General features: G+C 45.2%; 1 pseudogene; it reads left to right on the top strand.

The window, feature by feature from the left end:
• The first annotated feature begins 24,825 nt into the window (after window positions 1–24,825).
• On the top strand, window positions 24,826–26,382 carry LOC146810054 (18S ribosomal RNA; annotated as a pseudogene).
• The last annotated feature ends 339 nt before the right edge of the window (window positions 26,383–26,721 follow it).

Below are 26,721 nucleotides of genomic sequence, written 5' to 3'. Positions count from 1 at the left end.
GATGCAGTCAATACAAACATGGTAGTCCGTGGGGCGCTGAGTAGTGGGAATACACCCTTGCGTCTGGGCGCGGGGTGCGCCACAGGTCCTCTAAGGATCAGTGAGACAGTCATTTCCCCAGGGCTCGAACGTTAGACGTAGAGTGCGTATTTAACAGAGGGGGGAAAGAGAAGTCCAGCGCTGTGTCAATGACCACATTAAAGCCGCCTCCGAAGAGCAATGGGATTCCACTTCATTCTGCCAGTATGCATGAAAGGGAGCAGAGGAAGAGAACCTGTTCAGAGTTAGGGGCATATATCGTGCCCAGCACTAGCTGCAAGCCATTGAGTCGAGCTTTGATGAGCACATACCTTCCACTGGGGTCTATAATAGCCTCCTCCATATCAAAAGGGGTGCCCGCCCGTATCCAGATTAAAGTCCCTCTAGCATAGGACGAGTATCCCATTGTGAACACTTGACCGTGCAACCGGCAGTGAAGTCTGTCTATCTCTGGGGAAGTTAGATGGTCTCCTGTAGGAGTGCTATATGGATGGACCGTGCTTTAAGTAAGCATATATCGAGTAGCGGCGGGCAGGGGTGTGCATACCCCTAACATTACACATTAGTATGTGTGTATGAGTCATTGCAGCTGTATTGGTTTGTGCTGGTCATGCCTCACCATCACCTGTAGGTGATGGCTCAGTCTAAGCTGTGTGTGAGACGCGGGTTGGGTGCCAGGGGGCCATCTCTGTCCCTGATGTGAGCCCAGTCGAGGAATCATCATCACTGGTCCACCTGACGAATTTGTTTTCCAGGTCCAAGGGGCGGGTTCACTCGTGGAGTGTGGCTGCAGTTTGTAGTGCGGTAAGAATTTTTTTAGACTAAGAGAGCAATACCCACTGCAGCATCCCGGAGATATACATTTTTAAAGTAAACGTAAATTCTTTAAGTCAGAACAACAGACAAGCATGGTAACCATAAAGTTTTGAACCATTAAAAAAATTTGAAAGAGTTGTGTTCGGCTACTCCGGCCCGAATAGGGTGACCAAATCCATCAGGGAGAAGGTCAGGGGAGCCAACAAGGAGTATTTGCACAGTTACTTTGCCCCCAACGCGTTCTCCAGTCCATATCTGTTCTTCACTCCACAGCCGCCATAGACTTAAATGGAGTGGTCCTGATGCGAGGATGCAGGAGATGGAGGATTCTTAAGGATGCTCTGGGTACTGTACGGTCGACAGGGGGGTCCTTGTGGTTACTTCTCAGTCCACAGGTCAGGTGGAGAGTTTTTAGCCACAAAGGTCGCGGAAACTTGAAATCCTCTTTGAGCCACTAGAAGATCAGCTGCTGCTGGACTACAGGTCTCCAGTCACAGTGGTTCCAGCAGTATCCTTTGGTGAGGCTAGTGTGCCTCTTTTGGGTGACCAATCAAGACTCACGCAACACTCACGGGTCCGGCAGACTCGGGTGCAAATTTTGGCCATCGAGAATCAGTCTCTTGGGGTGCCCAGTAGCGGTCAGTCTCGATTGTTCAGAAGTGGCTACTGACTTGTTGAGTCGGGATATTTACATTTTGATAGTCCTGGTCTAGTTTCAGGTGTCAACTGACTGACCCTTGGAGTCATTTCTTTGGTCTGGGGCTTGGTAGCGACTTTTCCTCAAGCCAGAAGCTGCAGGCACAGTCGTTTCTTCGCTAGTCCAAGGTGCAGCAGGAGCAGTACAGCAGATGGTGCAGCCTCTCCTCGAAAGGTCCAGGGGTCAGCAGGGAAGTCCTTCTTTTCTCCAGTTCCATAGGTTTATTGTGCCAGGATTGCCATATTTTTGCCCAGGAAGTGCCCTGGGGGGATGATGCGATCACTAGCCAATGAGCTACCAGGATACCTCCTATCCTGTGACCGCTTCCAGCTATGTGTGGCATCGAGCAATTCCAAGGTGCACTATTCTGTGCACTCCCAAAATAGCTAAACACTTCCTTGGCTGTTAGGAGGTCCGCAGTCCATCCTTGAGGTGTGGCTAACTGTGGGCTACATGCCCATGGGAAGACCAGTTTGGGCACTAGACTCCCCTCTCTGTTCCTGCCACCAGCCTTTCTTTTTTTTTCTTTTTTGTACTTTATCTTTCATTTTGTAACAACAAAAACATATTGTCAACGATACAGCATATAGGGGCATACCTTTGATATAGTTGTTGATACTCGGTACAGGTGGCAGCATTGGAGATAGAATGGCACAATAGGGGTACATATTCATCCTTAAGTATAACAGAGTGAGGTACAAGCATGGGATATTCCAAACACACACAGGCTGTTCACTGCTGGAATTAATATTCTCGCCCCCCATTATCATCAGGCTGGCCTTCCTCATCCGGCCCGCTTTCCCCGCTCCCTAGAGTATTGTGGGTGGAGATCTCTCCCTCCGTCAGACCGCCAGCCTTTCTACCTAAACAAAGGGGCAACCACTTCATGAATGTGATCCCCATTTGCCCACCAAACGCGGATTCGCCTTTGAAGCTTGGCTTTTGGGCAAAACCTTAAGTGGGTTCCTGCAAGGGGATTGTAACACCTCCCTCTGTAGCATGCTACCATTGTTCCTACTCCCCAGGAGAACAGAAATCTGTCTGGTGGTCAGCAACCATGTGTGGACACTGGGCAAAGTGGCTATAGAGTGGCAAGTTTCTAAAAGTCACATTTCCTTAAAAGTCACATTAAATTCGACTTGTGAATCAAGTCGGGTTAAATGGCATAATTATTTTGATACCTTGAAGTACCCATTTTAGTAGTCCCATTCAGAAGTTAGTCATGCCGAGGGGTCAGCCGATAACTCTGTGTTAGCCAATGGGGCAACTATCTTTTCCACAGCAACAAGACAATTTGGAAGTGTTGCTGTTAAGACAGATTAAAAGCATATGTCCTACTTAATAATATATAGCTATTCGCCTTAGGACTCCATTGGCCTTCCTTAGTGGAGACTTACGTATATTGGTAAGTGAAGTGGAGGTTATGCCATTGTTTAAATGGCAAAGTTCAATCAATCAATCAGGGATTTGTTAAGCGCATTACTCACCCATGAATGTCTCAAGGCGCAGGGGGTAGGGGGTATATTTGAACTAGTAGTTTAAAACTGCTCTTGCAGGCTGCAGTGGAACACTGGGAGAAATTTTGTACCTTGTCCCGCACAGGGTGGTACAACCAGTGCTGCAGCCCTGGGGGAACACTGTCTTACATGTCCTGGGTACCCTAGGTACCTTATACTAAGGACTTATAGAGTAGTCAGCTTATGCCAATTGGATGTAGCTAATTCAACATACACTTTGTAAGGGGTTAGAGCACTGGCACTGATTTCTGGTTATCAGGCCTCAGTGCACCCTCAGAGTCGAAAAAACAGCAGCATTAGTGGGGACTTTGGGGACTGATCATGCAAAAAGAGACATTTCTTTACAGGTATGCACATAATTGAACTTTAATAGCATAAGGCATGCATTTCTGGAGACCTTAAGTATGTGGTAGAGAACAGAGATCCCCTCCTTGTCAGACAGTCCAATCTGGAAGTCATGACTCCAATGAAGCTTGAGAGTCATCAGAGGTAACGCTTGATCTTTCTGGAGTGGCCAATACATGTTTTTAAATTTGTATTGCTGAGGACTCTATGTCAGCAGTGTGTGCCACCCTGTGTCTGTCTCTGGCTGCAGGTGTTGCTCAGTCCTGCATACTCTAGAAATTGCCATGCACCGAAGACCTACTCAGTTCTGCAAATGACAGACGAGTCCTGAGTCAAAACACTGGCATATACATGTGATTTAAGCATTCTTCTGGCATCCTCTCTTGATTGATAAAGCCACTCCCGCAATTTTGGGTAAGGACAAAAGTAGGAAATCTGACGAATGCAGTGCAAACAGCAAAGCTCCTAAAGCCAGCAATGGGGATCAACCCGGGAAGAAGAGGTGCATATGTGGCTTGGAAATTGTTACTTAGGACATACTTCAAGAAGGATGATTTACTTATGTGTCGCTGCAGATATAGTAATTTGGGAGATGCAGCTTGTCCATTTCAAGACACAATCCACTGGAGCTGATCTCCCAGGTAGTGTGACTTGTAATCTGGTGCACCAAGGCCTCTGACATCACATCTTAGAGAACAGCTTGTCCAGGGCCACCCCGCGTCCACCCTGTCCCCCCACTAGCCCAGTAAGCTAGCCATTCAACTCACGCAATACAGACCGATGTGGCAAGAATGGTAGATTTGCGAATAAATACAAACCACAAGGCAGGGCCGCCATTTTAGATAGCTCTATTCGCCCCAGTGAGAATAGCAGAAGCTTCTTCAAGAACGTAGAGGAGGACCGAAGGAATGATGTTGTTTTGTCTAAGTTGTCCTCTTTGGCATCATTCAGGTGCCTGTATATGTATAATACCAGATATTTAAACATCTGCAGTGCAAAAGGTATGGCAAGAAAGTCCACCTTTGTGAGGTTAGCTGTGCAAGCATAATTCAATAGGGATATGCATGACTTGGCTCTGTTGACAAATAGACCAGAGACTGCTCCAATGAATGGTCTCCAAATTGTGTACAGTCGGATCCAGGCCCAATGTGATGTCAGTCAGGTATATCAAAATACCGTCAGCATATAACAAGTAAGAATGTCTGTGGCAAGCAACGGCTAAGCGGTGTCAGTCGCCTACCTGATGCATACTGTTAGCTTAAGGTTCCATTGCGATCACGAACAGCAGGTGTGACAAGCGGCAACTTTCCCAGGTGCTCCCATGCATTGCCATAGCTTGGAAAACTCTTGCCCGTTCCTAACTCGCTCCACAGGTTCCGCATATAGAATTGTAATCCAAGACAAAATGCGCCCGCCAATGTGCTGCAGTACTGCGATACGTCAGGCCCAGGAGAGGCTATCAAATGCCTTAGCCATTTCAATAGAGAGCACTGAACATGTCTTTAGTTCTGCAGGCACCCCATCTATAGCATCTAATAGCTGCCTGATGTTTGAGGACATACTCCTGCCAGGCACGAACCTGCACTGTTCAGTATGTACTAGGTAGGGTATCTTGTATTGGATACGGTTCGCTATAATCTGGCTCAAAATCTTGCAATCCAGATTAAGGATAGGAGAGCAGCGGATAGGAGTCCTTATCTAGTGGTTTACTCCTGGCTTTGGGAAGTATTACCATGACAGCGTTGCAGGAGGATGGTGGTAATCTGTCAATCAGGGTGAAACCGGTCTTGGGTTGCTTGTCTCATGGTTCAGGGGGTACCTGGCCCGGCAGTTCGGGCTGAACTTTCTATTGGAGCAGGGTCAAGACTGACATATATTGCTGGATCCAGTCTGAGGCAGCATGTTGGGCAAAAGACCTTTGGGTTAGAATTTTACCCTGAGCGATTGCCAGTGGTTATACTTATTGCTAACATTCCTCCAATCCTCTTTTGGGTGTTTGATGCACTAATTGGCTGGGTATGCTCAGATTTTGGTCCTGTAATCATTGTGCCACTAGAACCAAGCTACACCGAGTGATGAGCCCTAATCAGGCTGAAACCGGTCTCGAGTCCACTTGAGGGAGGACCTGGCCTGGCAATTTCAGGCTGGATTATTCCTATTGGAGCAGGATGAAGACTGATTTGCCTATGGCTGGTTCCAAACTGTGGTGGCATGGTGGCCAAAAGAATGATGGCTTGGAATGCTACCTGAGCAATTGTCAGTGGTTTGACTTATTGCAGGCAATACTCCCATCACTTTTTGTGTTTTTGATGTAATTTATACTCCGTTATCTAACCTTCCATCTCAAGTTGGTGTTCTGGAGTTAACAACTTCAACTGAGCTGCATCTAAGAATTGTTCTATGAGATTAGTTTCAAACTCCTTTTGAGAACTATGTAGTCTCTGACAACATGCAGTGAGCACCACATTGATGTTCTTTTAAATATACATGAGGTCTCTCCTGGATAAACTTATTGCGCAATCCATTCTGCTGTAAAAATTGATGCGGCAGCACAATTGAAGATCACCTGCCCACCACTTACTGCAGTAAACAGCTCTCCATCGTGGCCTTCCCAAGCCAAGAGCGAAAAGAAATGGCAACTATGGCTGTCATCCCCTGCACAAATCGGGCCGCCCCCTTAATGCCCGCGAAAGAAGGAAACCTATTGCTAAAGACCAAAATTCACCCATCGATGAAGTCATAGATTTAGAATGTGCCCTAACGTAGATTAGTTCCCTAAAGGAGGACTTTAAAGTTTTGACAGGGGCTGTTTAATCCCTCATTTCTATGATTGAGCGCTATCACAAGTCAACTATAGAATTATTAATAAAACAACATCTATCTTTAGGAGGGAAAAGAGTAGGTAACTCCAAGTTCACAAATTGCAAGTCGTGTGGATGTCCACCTAAGACAGAAACGGTGTCTGAGGAAAGATAAATCCTTGTAGTCGAGGTGCCTATTTGCCAACATATAGAGCTATGGGGATGGGTACTGATGAATAACATGAAACTAGGGATAGCAACAATGTTCATTCCTTGCCCAGTCTCCATTTTGTAACTAGCAGGCATCACTATACCCAGCATAATTTTTCAACTCAGTGTTTGCCACCGAATGACACATTATTTTCCTCAAAAGGCCACCCTCACATACCTTAACACAATCTGCATGGTGGAATTATTTATATGACAGGGGTTTATAGATTAGACCCTGACCAGAGAGAATCTCCAGATTCTTTGATTAACACGATCACTCATTGGATTCGTCATAAACGTAATTGTCTCTCATTCATACGTTCAGACTTGTTTACTGCCCAACGTGCATCTAACACCATCATGACACCATTAAGATGACTATCAGAAACCAGGCCATTATCGATGGACTCCTATCGGTAGAAGCTTGTTCTTTCCCTCCTCGAGGCTCTACAATTTAGTTCTAACCATCACTAGACTCTGTAAACTAAGCTAAAGGTTATCCTCAAACACAGAGTCAAATGTGTCTTTGTGTGAAACGCCAGGAAATCTTGGGGGTACAGATGTCAGTATGACTATGGTCCGTATTAAATTAATTAATTCATTCCAGGATCCGTCCAAAAGGGACCCTGCATAGATGATGATACCAATGACTTTGGGCAGCAATATCCCCCTAACCAACACAGCAGTGCTGCTAACAAGGCAACACTTCCTCTCCGTTGAAAGAAATTGACTGACTGTGTACTAATTCTAATAACTCAAAGATACCAGGAAATGTAAGCAGTCCACTATTCATCGAACAATCTGTAGAGATGGCGCTAAGTTGCTCTTACTTACACCAGGAGGCCTCTTTGTCTACTTTCCAGAATAAGGACAGAGTGTCATGGAAAATCTTTTCATGGAATCTAGCCGGCTTAAAGCTGACACATGCGGACCCTGACTGGGGACTTACATTGATGAACATGACATTTGTGTTTTCCAGGAAACATGGTTCTCTGAATCCTGTTTTAGATGTGGCTATTCCAGCTTTTCATGCCCTGCTCTGATCCAGGCGAAAGTTTGCATTGTAGGGGGTTTATTAATTTGGGTAAAAAACTTGTTGGGTTGTAAAATCAACCTATTTCCTGGAACTACACCTGATTTACTTGGACTGCAACCATGCAAAGATAATACCTGTCTCTATCTTTTTAATGTCTAAAATAGTCCCCAGGGCATGCACAAGGAACTTTGATTTTAACCTATTTGGAAAGCTAGCTAAGTTCCTTGCCTTGTGGAATCTATACAATAGTGGTAGGCGATTTTAATGGTGTTACGATAGAACCGTTAAATAGCTGCATCTCATCTATATCTGATGGGTAGGACGCTTCATGGAATATTCCAAGACTGGGCATCTCCCAAGCAAAAAAATGCTCAACTCTAGCACTACTGTTGTTGGGCATTACATTAAGAAGTGGGCTAAGGGCTTGCAACGGGATGTTACCTTTAGACCAAGAAGGTGCTATGACCTTCAGATGTGCATATAGCACGAGTAGAATTGATTATATATTTCTCTCCTTGCGCCTTTGCGCCTATATGGGCGACATGACAGTAGTGGACAGGGCAGATAGTGATCATAACTCCCTGATGTTGGAACATACTGGGCTATTCAAACTCAACATAGAAGTGATTAAGCCTAGCATATTAGGGAATACAGTCCTTACCAACAATAAAAAGGCCCTAACATGGGAGTATATTCGGGCCCATCCAGAAATACTAGATCAAGTCTACACAATTCGGGACTGCTATAGAGAAAATAAATTAAAAGCTTGAGGAAGGTGTAGCCCCCTCATCAAATTATAAAAGTTCATGAAGATTTATTTGCATTGATAAGGGACTTGACTTCCAGAGAACCAGGAAACAAACTAGGAACTTAAACTAACAGCATCACTGATACAATGCTAAGTACATAGGCTGTATAAAGCAAGAGACCAAGATAAGTTACCAGAGGCTCAGAAAAACTATAAGGCAGAGCTTAATTGAGCACAAACTACCTGGGAGGTTAAGGTCTGGGCAGAATTAGCACATGTAGGGGACTCAAAAACATTTTGAGCCATATTGGCGCATGGCAGTCGTTCCTCAGTCAGTCCAGTTGCATTTCATATTGAACCCTGTAAGTGGGTTAGGCATTTCTCTGATCCATACTCTATAAAGGACGCTAGTGGCCAAGTTGATAGGGCTAGTTCAAACCCCTCCAGCACCACCCAGGGGCAATAGATATTCTTCAGATCTCCCATGTGGATTACCTTGGGGTGCTGAAGTCAATCTTAGCCAACAAAGTCCAAAGCTCTGATTGTATCCCCTCAGACTATATGCCTCAGAGCCCGACATTTGGGCCACATACCTAATCCTCTTAACAAGGGCAATTTTAAGAGGTGGCCCCCATACCAGAGTCTTGGCATAGTGCAGAGATAGTTCCAATTTACAAGAAAGGTCATCGGGATGAACCTGGGAACTATAGACTATTAGCCTAATTGAGGGGCTCCAAAATATTTTCTGTCGACATGTCGATACAAATTTACAAGCGGGCTTTTGCCCAAAAGTAAGTAGTCTTGATCAAATATTTAGGTTTAATTTGATTAATTGGAAAACCCTCCTATTAGGTAAAGGGCACCTCTCTGTCATTTTTGTTGAACTAAAGTCAGCATTTGACACCGTCCCGAGACTCAAATTGTGGGAAGTGTAAGCAAGTATGGGAGTTCCAATTAACATCCTTGAAGTCTTAATAAAAATCCATGAGAACAGTCCAGCACGGGCAAGGTACGGGAGGACCGAGGAACAAACAGGAGCTTTTAAAATAGAGAAGAGAGTGTGACAAGGCTGTGTTTTAGCCCCGACCCTCTTCTCCTTCTTTATCAACAATTTGGCAGAATCTTTGAACTTTCAAAATAATGATGCCCCAAGATTGGTCCCATGAAATATCCTGTGTAGTTATTTGCGGATGACACGCTCCTCATCTCAAAGACTCCTAGAGGCCTACAAGCAATTTTGAACCGATTTTTGATATTTTGCGTTGATCATGGTCTAGAATTGAATATAAACAAGACCAAATTCATTGTTTTTAAACCCTATAAATTTACCAAATCAAGACTAACTGTCAATAATACACCTCTAGAGCAGGTCTCTGACTTTAATTATCTGGGGGTGACTCTGTCACACAATCGCAGATGGAAAACCGAAATAAGAAAAAGTGCATTGAAATTACAACAAGAGACCAGGGCTATTTTAAAGATGGCAAAAAAGTTCAAATCAACTAGTATAGCTTCTGTGCTTGAGGTATACTAGACTAGGGCAAAAAGTGCTGCCCTTCGTGGTGCAGAGCTTTGGGGCCACAAACTGTTCAATGCACATGCAACAGTGGAGAATACATTTCCTAAGCATTTAACATACCTTCCATAAAGCTGCCAACACGGCCGCTTATTTTATTTTTATTTTGTATTTTTTATGGATTCTCAATCCGAAATAATTGCACTGACCCCATCGACCTGGACCCGAGCAGTTGGTTTGGCATAGAGAAGACCAATAAGAGAGCGAAGGTGGGGCCCACACCTAGATTTCTCTAGCACGGCACTCATGAAGGATCAATCAACAGTGTGAAAAGCCTTCTCAAAGTCAATTAAGAGCAGAGCTGAGACGAAGTGCCTGAGAAAGGGCTAACTGGAGTCTACTAATACAGTGTCGAGTGTCATGGACTAGCATGAAGCCACATTGATCCGGGTGAATCAAAAAGGGTAGAATGCAGCCAATTAGCCAAAACTTTGGCAAACACTTTAATTTTGGAGTTGATGAGAGAGATAGGCCGGTATGAGGAACATCTATCCTGTGGATGGCTCAGTTTAGTGAGCACCATAATTGTAGCCATGTTGAGTTCCATGGGGCAAGCCCCCCAGGTCGCTGCTTCCCTGTACAGTGCCAACAGGTAAGGGCATAAGGGATTCCAGAATCCCACGAAAAATCCCATCGGGAACTCCTCAGGACCCAAAGTCTTGCCCAGGGACATACCCGAGAGCGCCTCGCCGATCTGTTCCACTGTAAGCGCTTGATCCAATTTCCTAGCCAGTGATGGGGCGATTGAGGGCAGGGGAATGTCATAGACCACCGGGAGCTCGATCTCGCGAGGAGGCCGAAGCGTATTTGCATACAAAGCAAGGTAGTAATCTGTACAGTCCTGTGCAAAGGCAAGAACCTCCTCACACCAGTGCCTGCTGGCATCTATTATAGAGGGCACCACCGTTGAGGTGACCTCCCTAGTGGCCAGCCAGTAGAGAAACTTCCCCAATGTATCCCCATGCTTATAAACCCTTGTGTCAATGACCTCAAACACTGCGTGGATTCCTCTAACAAGATTTGACGCAGAAGAGATCGAACCCACACCAGCTAATGATCAAGGGCTGCAGAGAGCCACCGTTGGGCCCGCCTCTCCAAGAAGAGAATTTGGGCCTCCAAAGACGCTGGCTGTTTTAGTTTTTGCGCCTCCCTGCCCTGAATGTACCCCTTAATCGATACCCACAATATACCGCCCTCGTTCACTGTGAATTAAGAACCAATTTTGTTTCAATAAAGTCGGAACAATCCTGATCCCTAAGGTACCATGTGTTAATCCGACACAAAGGTTGCGGCGTCGCATCTGGGAGCCCAATTTGGAGCAAAAGAGGGCTGTGATCTGAGATCCCTCTGGGGAGGGCATCGATATCTGAAAGCTGGAGAACATCTGCAGCAGGAAGCCAGATCAGGTCAATGCCTGACAGGGTCTTATGTGCCACCGACGGGTGGATGTAGGCGTGGTCGCGGGGATGCATGTTCTCAAAGCGTCACACAGCCCCAGGGAGTCCATCCAAGTCGAGTGGTGATGGGACCTTGTCTAACGCTCGGGCCACAAGGGGCAGGTGATGTCCAATGCAAGGTTGGGGACAGTTTTGAAGTCACCCCCCACCACTGAGACATTCTGTGGGAGGGTTAATAGGAGGGAACACAGAAGGTGCAACGTGGTCTGGAGCAGATTCTGGAGACATAGATCAGTAGCACAAGCACAGTGGTGGCAGCATGCCGTTTTCCATTAAGTAATCAAGTAGCATAGCCAGGCCTTCTGACCTTTGTCATGAAAGTGGGGCCTACTGGTCCAGTCCTATCCTAGAAAGTTCTGTTGCTGTGTGCTCAGCTCAACCTTGGCCTACATCAGGAGAGACAATATGTGCATGTTTCAATGCAACGCACTAGAATGTATGTGAGCCAATGTGTGTTGCAGGACATAGACACAGCTTGTGCATATTTCAGTATTCCGCAATCGTATGTGCATGACCCGGAGAGTGCTACAACACATGGAGACCGCGCATGTATGTTTATACACATCACACTGGTATGTACGTGTGCCTGGAAGTGATATAGTACATGAAGGTTTACATGTGTTTGTGTGCAGCTCTATGGATGCACAAGTCCCTGTGAGTGGTACAGTACATGTGGGCTTGTGGGACACATATTAGGAACCCCAGGGTTTGCTTAAGGAACATATGGAGGGCAGGAGCCCACTCAGAGAGGTATGTGGATTGCTGCATTCCTGAGATATGCATGGCAAGAGCCAGGCTCTTCAGTAATCTTTAAAAGGGCTCTTTAGATTCTGTGAGTGGTCTGTAGTCAAAGGGGTGTGGAACACATCTCAGGAAGAAGTGGAGGCTAATAAGGGAATCATAAAGAGTAGGGCAGGAGCCCTTGTTAGCTTTTGATGCGCATATCACTGAGATTGACATCCCAGGTGGGATCCTCTAGTCACTCTCATGGCCTGTGTTTGGGGCTATTATATTTGGAGATACTCTTGCTGTGATAAACTGCTCTCTGGAGGAAGAACAAGGCAGAGGAAAGGCCACTTCAAAGTGGGCAACTTCCAGAACACAAACTTCAAAGATAAAGACATTATTTCACATTTGGGCCTGGAAAAGGATTATGACAAGGGATGCTTGTGACTCCCAAATTGACAATCATAAGCTGTATGTCAGCATGAGGAAGCTCAGCACTGCACAAGTTCTGCCTGTTTTACCAGGACTCGGGCGGGATTGTCTCCCATGCTGGGTGAGGGGATATTACCTAGGAAAATCAAGAACACTTTCCTGGAGCCCGGAGCACCAGCTTTTGCCTCATCTAAGACCAGAGAAAGAAATCGCCTGGAGGGAGTGAGATCGAGTGAGGATCCTGCCGAGTGGACCCCAGAGGTAATATGAGATTCAGGTACACATGACCATAGGAGCACTATGAACATCTGCAGTCTCGACTACAACATCCCAATTTCGTCTCACTGCCAGGCAGCAGACACATCAACAAGGACTCTAAACCTCCACTCCAGCCAGAGTGGGCACGACTAACTGCAGGGTCACCAGACCCTGGGGAAACTTGCTCCTACTGATGCCCTAACACACAAGGACACGTTGACTTTTCCAAAGCCACCGTAGAAATTTAAAGACTTGAACTCACTAGCGAGACCTAGCTTGGGTGTTGCGACACGGAAATGGAGACTAACTTCGATCCTTAGAAAGAGAACTGAATTGAGAGCTGACCCGGGTAATACTAGCATGCCTACCTTATGAAGGCAGCGTATATTGTTTGTGGTGTGCTGTATTGTACTTTGTGTTACTAGATAAATACTCTTTTTTCATAAACACAAGTACTGGACAGTAATTTATTTGGCTAGCTCGATGTATTTTAAAGGGCGAGCCTGTGCTCACCCTACAGCTACATCCTCCCTAAGAAGCCTTGGACTGCTCAACCTGCATTACTACTGAGAGGGATACTTAAAGGGTACTTGGCCCAGTTGCTCAGAGCCTATTGAAGGCCGGGCCTTGGGACATTAGGAGTGAAAGGTCTCAACCACCACGGTTGGGCCCAGTAATACCTGCTTGCCCCGTGAGCATCAGATAGGGATTGTGACTGGTCCCAACTGGTTCAGGTTTTGAACTTCCTTTTGAAACTTGCCACCTTATAGGTCAGTATATACATCTCATTCTGCCATTTTGGTAGGTCATCTACCTATAAATGGTTTCCATGTTGTGGATTACCCTTGGGCATATGACTTTGATTGACACCTGAACCAAGGAATTCTAGATTATGACACTTAAATACTGTCTTGAATTTGTTCTTATCATGGCATTAAAACAGATATTTGAGTAGGAAGGAGATATCAGGTTAGCTATCCATGTTGCTATTTTTGGTCTCATGTAGGAGAGCCTCTGAAATGAAGGCTCTGGAAATTTCAAGTAAAGTTTTACCTTGGATGGCAGTACCTTTTCAGTGTACAGAAGGATGAAAACAAGCTCAAGGATTATTTCCTACCCAGCTTTCTGAGAGTCCCTGAAACTCTGTGTGGTTGAATGTGTGAAGTTTCATTTAAGCATGACAGAGGAGGTAAGATCTCAGGGCCAGGGGGAGCAACAATTACCGATTTCACTCAAGAAACAGTTTAACGCTGTTTCTTCTCCCACCATTGCCCTGTGGTTCCCTTGAGTTATGCAAGTTGCAGGCATAGATACTAAGATCTTTGGTTCTCACTCAGCCAGTGGGGTGATGGCTTCCAATGCATTTAAGCTACGGGTATGATTAGAAGACATCATGAATGCAGCATACTGTTCCTCTGATTTCATCTCAAAGAGGTTTTGATTTAAACTTGTGGTGGATAATGCCTTGTTGCTGGGAAGTAGACTTTGAACTTACATAATCGTTGCCTCCAATCCTGTCATAGAATCGAAAATGTCCTAGCTGCCAGAAAGGAAAGTTCTAATTCTATTAAAATAGTTAAATGCGTGCAAGCCCGAAATCGTGGACTGACCAGCCACGTGAAAATCAAATGGAGAGACGTGTGGGGCGGAACTCCACCCCACTTCGGACGCACAGTGTTCATGTGGGCATATCAAAAATGCCAAAAGTTTTTGGCTGGGCAGTCCACGATTTCGGGCTTGCATGCATTTAACTATTTGAACGAATGAATCACGTAAAAAAAACGTGAGTAAGAAGGTGTGCACTCTGTCATTTTTCATGGTATTTAACACAGAACTGCTCGTCCGACGAGTTGCACCCATGGATAACAGATTTCAAACAGAAGAAAATCACAACGTTGCATGCTGGACAGTTGAAACATGTCTCTTTGAAAGTTATGTTTATCGACTACATTTTGAAACAGCTGTACGAATAACTTTTGGTCGGACTCAGATTTTTTTTATTTGTAGAAATGTCATCAACTAATATATAATCTAGCAACTAAGCGCGACTTTTTCAACGTTGAATATGTTTTTTGAAGGTGGGCGGGGAATTTCATGGTAAATATCCAGCACGATAGGATAACAGTTGTATGCAATGAGGGATAGCAACGGGGGTTACATAGGTCCATTGAAAATATGTTGAACATTGGCTATGTTCATTTAGAAGAATTTTGCAACAGCAGTGCATTATGGGCTCTTTAGTTTAGTTTTGTAAACCCATGTTGTAGCTCGTAAGAACCAAGGGTGTTCATTGGAGGAACATGAATGGGTGGGGTTACAGAGCAGGTGTTTAAAATTGCGTAACATAGCGAGGCACTCACAACAATTTAAAACTCGAACGAAAGCAGTCACCGAAACTTTCAAGGTACGCGTTTGTGTGTAAAGGGTTACGTAGACATTACACCTGGGCTAGAGGGGGTTGTTAACCCATTTGTGGGGGATTTGTATAACTAGTTTAAGGAGTTGGACTTCTGTTTATCACGGGAGTTGCAAGAGTGGGTATTTACCGATTTAAATGTACATCGTGAATTCTGTGGGCATTATGTTGATTATGGGGTAAAACCTTCACGAAGTTCGCTTTCTTAATCTTTCATGCATGCAAAGAGACAAACTAGAGTTGTTTAAAGACAGAAGTTAATTGATTTGTTTTAATTTGTAGATAACCCCTGATGAAGGGCCAAACTAGGCCCGAAATGCATTGGGTAACGAAAAACATTTGACAAGGAGGACCTATGTATCACTCCATGCTGCAGATCAAGGCCTGTATTGGCATGTCTACATGCATTAAGGATTTAATGTAATACATAGCGTCTAATATTCGACTGGATGAAAAGGAGTTATCATGCACAAAAAATGGTTTAAATGGAAATAAAACTTTTTGCTAAGACTGATTAACTTTTGGCATTTTTGATATGCCCACATGAACGCTGTGCGTCCGAAGTGGGGTGGAGTTCGGCCCCACACGTCTCTCCATCTAATTCTATTAAAGACATGGAGGCAAGGGTTATCTCTCCCTTAAATTAACAGGGTAAATTACAACCCCCCATTGAAAGCATCTGTCGATGCTTTACATTTCATAAAGAATAGCGTTCCTTACAGGCATATAGGAGTAAATTACTATGTTAAACCTTTATTGCATGTCCTGGTTTTCATGATGGTTTTATTGTTATGTCAGGTGGATGATTAAATTGGTAGGAGGTTGTATATTTATATCCCTCTTTCTTGGTTTGAAAGAATAGAAAAGTGAAGATCTGGTGTACAGCCATATGTCGGGTAGGACACACACTGGAAAAAGGAAGAGCCAGGCTATTCAGTAGTCTTCAGTAGGGCTCTTTGATTCTGAAAGAGGTCTGTGGTCAAAGGGGCGTGGACACATCTCATGAAGGAGTTAAGGCTGATAAGGGAATCATAAAGAGTAGGGCAGGAGCGTTTGTTAGCTTTTGATGTACATTTCACTGAGACTGACATCCATGTGTGATTCTCTAGTCACTCCATGGCCAGGAAGAGGTGATGATGTTGCTGGAGGAGCACTTTAAATGACTCCATGGCTGCATGGACAGTCAGTGGCATTACTGTTTATTCCTTTTTTCCAAATGCTGCTGAGAAATGTAGTTTGTTATTGATGTTGAGGCTGCTGGAGAATAAAATGAAAGAAAGAAATACATAATCCTCACCTACTAGCTCTTACTAGAAATTAAACTCCCTCACAGTAGCTAGGAAATGTTCCATTCTTACTTAATGGCAACAGCCCAGTGTCAGTAATGTCAGGAAATGTATTCCAGGTTCTAGGTGCTGCCCCCAAGAAACACATTTATTGTTTAATGTTGTTTGTTTTTTGTGCTTGTCAAAATTAAGTATTTCCCACGCTCTCAGACTGACACAAGATGAATACAGAACCAAAGCGAGAGAGAAAGCCAAAACTATGCTCAACCACAAGCTGAGGAGTGTTTAGGAGCTAGGGGACAAAGCAGGGAAGCTGTTGGCCTGGTTTGATAGGAGGGAAGCAGCAAGCCAACTGGTCACAGAGATATGGGCAGATAATTGGAGGAAACATACTGATCCACAGGATATCGCAGACGAGTTTAGTATATATTATGACCTAATCTATACTTCTAGGTACACCAGGCCGGAGGCAGAAACTCAGGAACTACTGGCAGAAATTCATCTGCCTGTATAGGCAGAAGAGGATACAAATTCACTGGAGGAAGACATCACACCGGATGAAATAGCTCAGGCCATTCGGTCTCAACAAGTGGGAAAAGCGATGGGCCCTAACGGCCTCCCGATAGAACTATACAAATTAAGACCTGATAAAATAGCCCCCTACCTCAGGCAATGTTCATGGAGAGTCTTGAGAAGGGACTCCTTCCACAGGACCAGAGACTGGCCACCCTAGTGGTGATTCCCAAGGAAGGGAAACCTAAACACAGTTGTACGTCGTATCGACCCATATCGCTGCTGAACGCAGAGGCTAAGATACTGGCTAAATTGCTAGCCACCTGTCTGATTCGAGTTCTCCCTGGGCTGGTCCACCCGGACCAATCTGGATTTACGCCTTCCAGAAACACGTCCCTGAATTTAAGGAGAGTGCACGGGGTGATGGGCAGGGCAGATACTTGTAGTGAATAAAAGCAGGTCTGGTGAAAGTAGTTTACATGTAAGTTTATTCCATGTCAGATGTTACAGCATAGAGCCCCACCAGGAGCAGCCTTCCAATACTATCATGGAGGACGCAGTTGTGGTATTCCTTGGACCCCACCATGGTGTTCCACACCATAGAGTGGTCACACCCTTTTGCTGTCTTGGAGAGGTTGGGATTTGGTCCTTACTTTATTAACTGGGTCCGACTTTTATATGCTGACCCACTGGCACAAGTAGTAGTTAATAACAAAAAAACAGCTATATTCCATCTCCACAGGGGCACGAGACAAGGGATGCCCACTGTCCCCATTGCTGTTTGCACTCACGCTCGAGCCTCTGGCCTGCTGGATCGGACGTGACCCCATTATAAGAGGGCTACGCTGGACCAAAGATGGAGAGGACTGTATATTGCTCTACGCAGATGATATTCTTTTATACTTGGCCTCCCCTCATAGATCTCTGCGTAGATTGCTGAACATCTTTACTAATTTTGGCATGTACTCTGGGTACACTATCAATTGGATGAAATCGCTTATCTTTGTCTTAAAAGGTAAACCACGGGTCCTGCCACGAGAGTAGCAACTCAGGATAGTGGCAGATGGGTTCAAGTATCTGGGAATTTTTATTGCCAAGGATCCCAAACTATTTTATGATGCTAATCTGCTGCCACTACTGCAGCGACTGAAGTGTGATGTAGAACACTGGCAGTCTCTTCCATTGTCACTCTTGGGGAGAGCTGCATTGTTTAAGATGATGTCGCTACCCCGTTTTTTATATGTTTTACAGAACTCACCGCCCTAGTCCCCACGTCATATTTTAGACAGGTGAAAAGTGCACAGCGAACACTCCTCAGGAGAAATAGTCCCCCTAGAATCTCATTCCCGAAATTAATGAGAAGCTGGTACGATGGGGGGATAGGATTACCAAATATTAAAAAGTATTATTGAGCGGCACAACTGGCTGCCATTAATCACTGTATATACCGGCCCCCTACTGACCCGGGCTATGCCATGGATAGGTGGCTGCTCCTTGGGGGTAACTATAAACGAGCACTATACTCAAAACCCGCAAAGTTCACCCTGACGGGCCCCACAAGACACTCTGTACAGGTGTGGCATTTGGTCCAGAAAAGTATGGGATGGACAAAAACTATAACTCGGCTCACCCCACTATGGGATTCAGAACGACTGGGGAATCTCTGGAAAACGAAGGGGTTTGATAGATGGGATATGATCGGAATCTCTCGGGTAGGTGATCCCCGGATAAAGGGAGAGGTGCTGCTCCTCACCACCTTCCAACAAAACTATGAGCTCGCTGGTACTGAATGATTCAGATATCTCCAGGTGCGGCACGCCCTGTGTACAGTCATCCCCAGGGACGAGGCCTCTCCTGAGGCCTCTCCTCTTGAGGACAGACTTTTGGACGGGTACATGCCCAAGAGGGCAATTTCCCTGACGAACTTAAAATTGATAAATCACTCACCTGATCCTCTTCCGCAACTCTGGGCAAAGTGGGAAAGTGACTTGAAGAGCTCGACGAGGAGGAATGGACGGAGGGGCTAGCATCCACAATGGAGGGGGCAATATCCTCTAAATTGAAGCTTGTACAGCTGAAAGTACTGCACAGAAATTATGATACAGGGCCAAAACTGGTCAAGATGGGATATGGAGAGAGGTCGGGTTGTAAACGGCGGTGTGGCAGTGAAGGCACTTTTTTTCACATACTGTGGGAATGCCTCTTTTTTGCTAGGTATTGGAGAGCGGTAACCTCCTGTATGGGGGAAGTTATGGGACAGACATTAACAATGGAGACCAAGCGATGTCTACTAAATATATGGGAGCCAACAAACCTGCGAAGCAAGGAGAAAATGTGGGTGACACTAGGATTGATGGTCGCTAAGAGGAACATTGCAAAGAAATGGTGAGTACACACAGCCCCGACGCTAAGGGACTGGGAAGGAGACATGGATTGGTGCATGCTCCGATAATAAACTGTGTATATATCAAGGGGATCCCCTAGAAAACGGATGCAAATATGGGGGAAATGGAGTGACTTTAGGGGTGACATATGTGATCCACCCACATTACTGGCACAACCGTCTCCGGAGGGCTTAACACCCTAATATGTTAACGATCACTGTAAATAGTTTTCACACGATAATATGGAACTGTGTGTAATGTGTCACTGGGCCTCATGCCATTTGCTTTATACCATCTGTAAGCTGTGATGTTGTTTTAGTTAACAATAAAAATATTAAAAAAAATTAATAAATCAGTATTTCCAGCTCCAGTTCATTACCAACAGAATACTTTTTTGCTCAGCTCCTCTCTCACCACTGCCTTAACAGCAACCACATCTACCCATTACAATTTCTTGGCAGACCTCTTGACAACATCCTCATTTCCTCTAAGCAGACTACCCCAATCTACCTGTATTTACCCTTCTCCCTCTGACCAAGCTCTAATACACTTTCAGCCTATGTTTCTTCCTTGCCAACGCAAGAATCAAGCTACCCATTACCAATTGTAAAATCCTTCCCTACACCATTGCTTTTACCTTGAAGAGATCTATAATGATATTGCTTCAACCCCATCTCTGTATCTTTCAAGTTGGTAATTGATACTCTGCACTCCCACCTCACACCACTTTCTTCGCCCTCAACAAGGAAAACTCAATCTACTGAATGCTTGATTGAAAACCTAAAGTAATTTCACTTGTTATATCAACAATGAGCATCATGTATGATTGTCACCTTACTCCAACATCACTCGCAATGGCTGTCTTCCACAATTAGCTACCTACTTACTTTCTAGTCACTACAATAATGCAGTCTGCCTTTCTGCCAATGACTTCACAATTTCCTCCAAATCACACAATCAGAAAGACGACACTCCAATCTACTCCCCATCACTCCAACTAGCTCCCCTCAAAGGCACTGTACTTAATAGACCTCTTGCATCTAAATAAATACTCACCATTCTTAATTCTACAATTCCCTCATCCACACCTTGACCACATGCTGTCTCCTCCATGATCGCTACCTGACCCTCTAAACTGTCCTTTTTTCACTATCCTCTGTTACTAACCTAAATAATTTCAGATCTGCATTAGTATTATCTCTGCCTATATCCAGACAAGCATTTCCTCTAACTACTGTTCAGTTATCTGAATGACATTCTTTAAAAGAAAATCCCCAAGCTTCTAGTGAATAACCAGCCAGTGGCGGCTCCTCCACTAAGGCCGAGGAGCGTCGCCCCACTGCTCTTACAGCAGTTAAAAGGGAAAAAATAAAACGATAATAACAAAGTTATTATCGTTTTATTTTTGGTTGCTGGGTGAGGGCGAGGCTGGTGGCTCAGGTTGGGAGGAGAAGTGGACAGTGCACACTAAGTGCACATGACTGATTGACTGGCCGTTTTGGCCGGCTAAGCAGTCATGCGCACTTTGCATATTCCCCACCCATCTGTGATGGGCAGCCTAGTGGGGAATATGCACTTGGCTTCCAGTCTCGATCTGAGCGCCGATCCACTGAGTTCAGACCAATCACAACGCTGCCTTGCAGCATTGTAATTGGCTCAGGGGAGCTGTATGTTGACTCAGGGGAGCTGTGTGTCGGTTGCTTACTGCAGCTTCTTCCGGACTGGAGTCAGGAAGAGCAGAGTAGCGGAGGAGAGACGCGGCCGTCAGAAAAAGTAAGTGTTTTATTTATTTATTTATAACTTCAACACCCTCCCCGACCCGACCCCCCTGTTCCTTACCAGCCGCCACTGTAACCAGCTCACCTGTTATCTCACCTGCCAAGACTGTTCTCTCCACCAGTGTAAGCCCATCTCCTATTGCCAGTCCAATCACCACTCTTTATACTTCTTGACCTCTCTGTGTATTTACACTGTCCACTACAGTTCCATTTTCCACCTCCTGGTGCCCCCCTGATTCATCACCTAAGCCCCAATCAGCTGCTGCCCATCAAGGTTATGTCCTGCAATCCCTACCTCAGATTCCTTAGCAACATCATCCCTCTCCTCTTTCAGTTTATCACCTTTATGCCATTGACATGCAATTCATATAACATCCACTCATCACTGGGAGTCCGTGTACCCACATTAAATTTCTTAAAAATAGGAAAATGTACTTCTCCCCAATCTCTTCTCTAACCACTGTTCACTATTCTTGGTTACCCCTGATGCTTGAACCATCTCTGACAAGAACTACAGAATATCGTTCATCTCTAGCATTCAAATAGGTTTTCATATCTGCGACACAGCTGCAAGATTCCCGTAACTTAATGTCAGAAAGCTCTGCCACCGCACACCATTTAAGACCCCCACATTCCTCAAAAACGTCCTGATGGTGAGCAAACTTGACTAACAGTCTTTAAGTGAGCCTACCAGCATACTCCTCCTCCTGCAAGTGATGAATTATTGAAATCTACTTGTTAAATGCACCTCTACCCTGATTAAGGCATTTTAGAGCTGAGGAAAATAGAACTAAAATCTGCAGAAAGAGCCAAGACTGAGTTGAAAACGCCATATGCAAGCCTGACCTGACAAGCACTGAAATCCCAGGAAACATGCATTTATCAGACCAAGGCTAATCTCGGCTCGCAAAGCCGCTCCGGTGACTCTAAATCAGGGGTCTGCAACCTTTTCTGCAGTACGAGCTACTTATGTTCAATGAAACACATCGAGAGCTACTAGGATTAGTAGTGTTGTAATAGTGACCACATCAGATAAGATTACATTAAAGGTCACCATATGGAAGATTACTACCAGGGTGAAGTTACAGCATTTCCACTCAGAGGCCTTCTTACCTTGTGGAGTGCTTCAGGGCTCATCGTTGAGCCCTACACTTTTCAATATTTATGGGGCACCCTATGCGGCTCTTATCCATTCCTTTGGATTGGAGGTAGGGTTGTATACAGGCGACACTCAGATCATGGTGTCAATCCCCAAGAACTCATGCTCGATAGAAGAGAACATCTTTGGTTGCATGACTAAAGTGGCTGAATGAATGTCATGTAACTTTTTGAAACTCAATGGGGACAAGATGGATGTTATGATATTCGGCCTAGGACATCAAGTTGCAATAGTAACTGCTGGCCACATTCCTTAAGAATCTGTCCTACTCCGGGTAAGAAGGCTAAGAACCTTGGAGTATTGCTGGACACTGAGCTTAACTTTAGTGTCCAAATGAATAGTACTATTTCTACCTGCACCTGGATTGTAAGGATGCTTAAGAAAATCTTTCCACTCATCCAGGGGCCGGCACGTAAGCAGGTAGGTCTTGCCTTAGTAATGTCCAGACTTGACTACTGCAACTCGCTGTACCTGGATCTGAACAAGAATATGCAGCATAAACTCCAGGTGGAGCAGAATGCATTAGCGAGACTTGTTTTGGACATTCCCAGAAGGCAGTCCGCTGGGAAGGGACTAGAAACCCTGCACTGGCTCCCTATTAATAAGCGCATTAGCTTTAAATCTCTCTGTATGGTAAATATCCAATAAGATTAAAAACCATGTTCAGTTGGCTCTCACCAGCACCTCTCTGCTCATCTCTTCAACTGCTGCTCGCAGTACCGAGAACCAAAAAAAAGAAATGGGGCAATAGAGCATTTTCAACAGCTGTGAGCAAACTCTGGAACTCCCTTCCACTAACTATAATGGCCATCCCTCAGCTCCTGCCCTTTAGGAAGGTGCTTAAGACATGGCTATTCTGCGTGTAATTTTCCTTCTGAAGCTGGTGTACTAGTAGACCGCTTCCGAAACGTGATCTATAGCACCTTGATGCCCTTGGGTAATTGCTGCGCTTTATAAATTTCAAACTAAATCAGTGATCACCTCAGTGCATGTTGACAGCAGTAAAAAAGGCTTTTGCCAATATGGAATGCCTCTACATGAGTAATACATAAAAGAAACAGCAGCAACGCCTCTGGTACCAAGGTAATAACATTTGTAAAAAGTCTCCCTAGTGCCACACGGTTTAGCAATCAAATATCAGATTTTAATATATTTTGGAAATTCAGCCATTTTTCTACAAATAGCTACAGAGTTGTGAAAATAAAGATATTTTCGTCTCCAATATACACTCACAATTTTGGTATACGTATCTTAAATCAGCCAAGCAAAAGCTTCTAATTTAGTGGGCTGAACAGAGGGGAGCTACTTACAGGTAGCTGGACAGCTACCAGTAGCTCACAAGCTACCATTGTTGGAGACGTCTGCTCTAGATAACCTCTAGCTAAACGCTTTTCCCCGTGAGGATAACGATACATTCTGAAGACTGCCCTATTAACTCTCAATGGTACTTTCTGTGCCTACCATGGTGACCATGGGTAACCCTGGGCAGTTTCTATAACATAGAACGATCATAACCTCGTTAACGTCTAAATGGGATACACTCACTCAGGAACCTCCCACGCATCTCACTTTGCAATACCTTCATGTGATGGGGACAGGAGGACACCTCATGCGCTGGTTCGCATCTTCTCTTCGACAACACACGGAGGTTAACCTCACTCAACTTCGACTTCATTGGGAGGGGGCCCTGGGGAGGGAGTTTACAAATAGAGAATGGGCGGTTGTCCGGGGCAGCCCGACCTACGTCCCTCGTAACCAACGATTCAAACAAATTCAATTCTTTGTACTACACAGGGTCTACCTTACTCCAGCTCAAATCAACAGGTACTTCCTTCGCACTGATGCGGCTTGTCCCCGATGCCGGAAGTTAGATGCAGACATTCTCCATATGCTTGGTGTTTCCCGGTCCTGACTGACTATTGGAATAATGTGACAGTCACCCTCACAACTTGCACCCCCGCACCATTCCTCCTAATTGGGAGGCCCATGTGCTGCACCTCTTCAGCAGAAACAATAAATATAGAGCTGCCATATGATTTCTAGACCTGGGTTTAATAACAGCCAAACGTTTGATCACCAGGCGATGGAAATCCCCTCTGTTGCCCCACCCACTTGCCTGGCACCAATCCCTGCTTAACTGGGCTAAGGCGGAGGGTGTGGCGCTGCGTAGAGAGGACCTGCTTGGCATTCGTACATTCCCCCTAGTGCCTCAGTGGGACACAATGGTTTCCAAGCTCCAGGAGATGGTCACTGGCACAGGGGACCCGAATACGTTACATGGGGTCGTTACTCAGGATACATCCCCCGCCGGTGGGAGTGTAGGGTAGTGCTGACACCCAAGCTGCCTTGGCCCTTCTCGTTCAGAGCCTCATTGTCACCAGGTCCTGGTAGTTGTTGGCCTCCCCAGCTATGCTATATACGGCAACAGGTCTTAAGCGGCTCCCCCCCTTTCCCCTCCTTGACTTATGTTGTCCTCATTTTGTTGTGTCCTATCTCCCCAGTTGAGTTTGAACTGTACTATACCTAATTCGTTTACATGCAACCCAGTGCCGTGACTCACCAGCACTGCTCTGCCCTCCCTGGGATATTGACTCATGGTGTGAAGTACTCATCATAATCCACATCTCTGTTTTTTCTGTTGCTACTGGGTATTGTGCTTTGCGCTATTGGCAATCATTTTTCTGTTTTATTCCACTTGATGCATGAGCGCTGCTCTGATTACATGCTTTATTAATAATGTGCAAAATGTAATAAAGAAGATTTAAACAAAAAAAATGGTGACCATTGGTAAAGGGGAATAAGGTTTTATTCTGGAGAGGGCGACTGACAAACAGCTACCACACCCAAGACAAATTGCAGGCGTGCAAATAACCAACTCCTTACTTGGTTAGGTGGTGACAAAAAATAACAATACAGGATTCTTTTGAGACCCTGTAATTAGCATGCGTATACTGCAAATAATTTAACAAGGATCCATTGAAGGGCAAGTCTCATGCCAACAGCAAGGGTAAATCCAGCTCCGATAGTGTATCTTAAAGTTGTTGCAGATAAAAAGTTCATAGTTGGATCTTGGACTCAAGCTGTCAATCTGCTGAGAGGCCTGTCCCAGCCCCTGCCTCTCATAGTCCCCCTAATTCTCTTGACTCAGTATCCATGGAGTCAGGAAAATTTACTATGAAAAGATTAGAGTGTTCAAAGCAGGACCTGAATACTTCAGCTAGGAAAATGGAATGGACTTTGTTTCTATTTTGTTGGTTTTCAGAACTGGGATCATGAGAGGGACGGTTGCAGGCATTTGTATTGTGCTGCTAGAGATGAAATTTGTGCACGGCGCAAGATAAACCAGGGCAAAAGCATTTGTCAAGAATTTTCATTAATTAAGAATAAATGTCGGAGATTTGAAGACACCATGCCCACTAGCAATCCAGTGGCATTATTGCCATGATCTGCCAAGCAGCTTTAAGGAAGAGAAAGTCTTTTGGGTTTCAAGGTGAGCATGGTTGCAAAGAGAAAACTTAAAGGAATTGACAGTAGAGCACCACTCGGAGTGGAGCCTGCAGCTTCATTTGATTCAGCACCGGAAAAGTCACCCAGCCTGGACAAAGAAAGCATTGGCAAATTGATAGCTCTTTCTCGATTCTGTGGGTGTTGGTACATGACTGTTCTTTGTTGGTACATTGAATTGTCTGGTTGATTCAGATGACAAATAAGACTCCTCTATGCTAAATAGTTACATGCCCCTCTAGCGGTCGACCTTCAACTTTTGAGTGGGACACGTGGTGTTCAGCCACACGAGATTGAGCAATAACAGTTCTATGATGCCCTTAGAGGTCCAAGGCTGCACTAGGGCCACCCTAAACCGATCAGTGTGGGTCTAACCTGTGCCGACAGATGTGGGTAACCGGCTGAATCCCACTCTTGATAGGGATTGGAGAATGCAATTATTTCCCAGGAATGAGGAGTTCACAATAAGTTTGGGTTATAACCTTGTGTTGATTAAGTCCCTGCCTTTTGTACACACTGCCCTTCGCTACTACCAATTGGATGATTTAGTGAGGTCATCGGATCACCCCTGCCAGGGTCAGCAACAGCTCTATTGGAGTCCTGAGAAGATGATCAAACTTGACTATTTAGAGGAAGTAAAAGTCATAACAAGGTTTCATAAGTGAACCTGTGGAAGGATTATTACTGGTAGAGCAGCTGAGCGACTGACAGTGCAAGCCCAAACCCTCGCCCACCTCCCAGACGGAACTCAGGCACAGGGCCCAGATGTCCCCTCGCATAATTGGTCGGCGGAGCAGTCTGCAGGCACCAGGAGCTTGGGCGAGGAGGGGCACGAGGACTCCTCCTCAACAGAAAAAGACCCAACTGACATGTAAAGGACCGGACGGGCAACCCTCGGCCCCTCTGGGAGGGGCACAATGTGACAGAAAGCCCTACAGAGAGTAAATGCATGCTCACCCACCACGACCGAATCACAGTGACTCCCGAGGCTTGGACTGCACAAAATGTGAGCATGGTTACGTT

This window comes from Triturus cristatus, chromosome 7 (assembly GCF_964204655.1).
Source record: "Triturus cristatus chromosome 7, aTriCri1.1, whole genome shotgun sequence".
In the NCBI taxonomy this organism is placed as follows: domain Eukaryota; kingdom Metazoa; phylum Chordata; class Amphibia; order Caudata; family Salamandridae; genus Triturus; species Triturus cristatus.
Note: the sequence above shows the minus strand (reverse complement) of the source record. Positions and strands in the feature narration are given on the sequence as shown.